The following is a 2,837-nucleotide window of genomic DNA, read 5'->3' as shown; positions in this document are numbered from 1 at the left end:
GGTATATGCATTTGTCAAAACTCATTGAACAGTACAAGTAAAAGAGATTTTACTGCATGCAAATAAAGTGGTTTAAAAAAAAATCCTAAAGCAACCTCTAACAAGTAGGAATGAAATGCCAGTCTCCTTTTTCTCCCACTCTGATTTTGGGGCTGTGTCTCATGGCTACTCCACCCAGAAGCCACAGGACAAGGGTGTCTGTCTGAGGCAGGCTTTTTGGGTCAGCCTCGCAAAAGCAGAGTAGAGAATGGAGCAGGAGGAAAACATCTAGCACAGAATATTTCCATGCAATAGGACAAGGGTGTCTGTCTGAGGCAGGCTTTTTGGGTCAGCCTTGCAAAAGCAGAGTAGAGAATGGAGCAGGAGGAAAACATCTAGCACAGAATATTTCCATGCAATGTGAGGCTGTTAAAGAGCCACTGGAGAGAAAAATATTAGGTGGGAAAGTACCTCTTGGTTAAATGACTTACAAGTGGGACAGTTGGCAGCACAGGGCAAATTGACTACGGGACCCTGTCTACAGTAGGGAAGTACAATGTGATATTGCAGAAAAGTGATCTTTCATGCATCTCTCTCTGTCCTCTCACCACACATAGAAGGAAAAACCCAGATACTGCAGTTCGAACCTACTTTCCCAAGTGGTGATGTGCTCAGCTGCAGAACCTTCTGCCCTAGTCCACAGGGACAGGCTGATCCTGGCCATGCCTGTCTTTCTGGATGTCATCATCAAAGGTTAGGGTCTACTTCACACAGCCTGGTGTCCCACAGTGGCTCATTAGGTATCTGCCATCCTTTTATATGCATTTATTTAATATTTTATTTGCCTGCTGCCACAAAGTTAGAGGAATTTATATTTGAATTCAATAGATGACTGAAATATAACATCGTATATAATCTTTAGTGCCAAATAACAACTACATTTTTTAAAAAAAGCTATGGTGCAGATCCAATTTTAGGGAGATAAAAAGCAAAACATAATTTTAGCGCCTTTGGAAAGATTCAGTTTAATCAGAATACTTATGCACTTTATAAAATAGTGATGCATATGTTGATGCAATTGGAAAATACAGGACTTCCTTACTTTTTATTAAATGGCCTCAGATTGTTGTCGTTGTTACTGTTTTTTAGGCTTTAGTTTAATTGGTTGTTCAATTATCTTTTTTCTGTTAGGATAGTGCTTCTCAGTCCTTCCAGTTTGTCTGACTGTGCAACTGTTTGAGCCTAATCTAGAGAGGACTGAAAAATTAGATTTCCACCTTTGTTAGAATTGTGTGTAAACTAAAGGCAAATGGGCACCAACAGACTAAAAGATACATGCATTGATGAATGAACTTTGTAACACTCATTTTGCTTTTTACTAGACTTTTTACAACAGGTTTTCAGATCAGCTCTAGATTTTTAAAACCTCTTTGGATTATATATTTCTATATTTTCATTTAATTCCATACCATTTCTCAGGTTTACAAGTTTCTCATGTCTATCATCTATGTTATGAGATAGTGTTTTAAGTTTACTTTTCTCAAACTTTGAGTGATTCCTGCTTCCTTATGTGTTTGAGGGATATGGGGAGAGAATCTATATATAGGTTCATCTGGCTTGACACTCTTTTAAAAATAATTATCAGATTTTTATTAAGTTGTCTTTCGCCCAGAATTTTATACAGCCAACATGACTGATGTGGAGACACCCATGATAGAAAGACTGATGTGTGCCCTCTGGATTGGAGCTCCATTTTGGGGTCTGACACTGTATCACATTCATTTTCTGACACATAGCGTCAGAAAAGAAAGTTGTTATTTGAATAAGGAATCACCAATTAACTGATTTCTATACTTACATTCCTACAGTTTCAGATTGCAGAATAAAGTAAAAGAAATTGTGTGTCTAAGTCTTTGAATTTGTATGTCTTAACTGTCAGTAAAGAGTCACAGGATATTTATTTGGTTACACCAAGAATCTTTATTGAGCAACTACTAAGTACTCTACATCAGTTATCTATTGATGTGCAACAAATTATCCCTAAACCTAGTGGCTTAAGACAACACATGCTCATTATCTCAGAGTTTCTGTGGGCTAGCAATTTCGGAATGCATTAACTGAGTGCCCTTGACTCAGTGTCTCTCACAAGACTATAGTTAATGTATCCTTCAGGGTCTCAGTCATCTCAAGGATTAACTGGAGGATGATTACTTCCAAGTTCTTTCTCACGGCTGCTGGAAAGTATGAGAATATCCACTTCCAAGCTCATTCACAACAGTGGAAAGGCCTCAGGTCCTAGCTGGGTATTAGCTGGTGACATTAGTCACATGCCATGTTTGTCTCTTCTTTGGACTACCCAAAATGGCAGCTTGCTTCCTGCAGTGTGAGTAGAGAGAGAGAGAGAGAGAGAGAGAGAGACTCTTAACTTACTGACCTTGATTTTTTGGAAACAGCGTGAGTAGAGAGAGAGAGAAAGAGAGAGAGAGAGAGAGAGAGAGAGACTCTTAACTTACTGACCTTGATTTTTTGGAAACAGTGGTGACATTTCCTTAGATGTGGAAGACTGAGACCAAATCTGTATTAGTTTTCTAGAGCCGCCTTAACAAAGTACCACAGAATAGGTGGCTTGAAAAAACATTCATTTATGGGCTGACCCCATGGCGCACTCGGGAGAGTGCAGCGCTGGGAGCGCAGCGACGCTCCCGCTGAGGGTTCGGATCCTATATGGGAATGGCCGGTGCGCTCACTGGCTGAGCATGGTGTGGGCGACACCACACCAAGGGTTGCGATCCCCTTACTGGTCACGAAAAAGACAAAAAAACCCAAACAAAACAAAACAAAACATTCACTTATTCTTT

This window comes from Galeopterus variegatus, unplaced genomic scaffold, assembly GCF_000696425.1.
Source record: "Galeopterus variegatus unplaced genomic scaffold, G_variegatus-3.0.2 Scaffold837, whole genome shotgun sequence".
Taxonomy (NCBI): Eukaryota; Metazoa; Chordata; class Mammalia; order Dermoptera; family Cynocephalidae; genus Galeopterus; species Galeopterus variegatus.
This window is presented reverse-complemented; position numbering follows the sequence as displayed.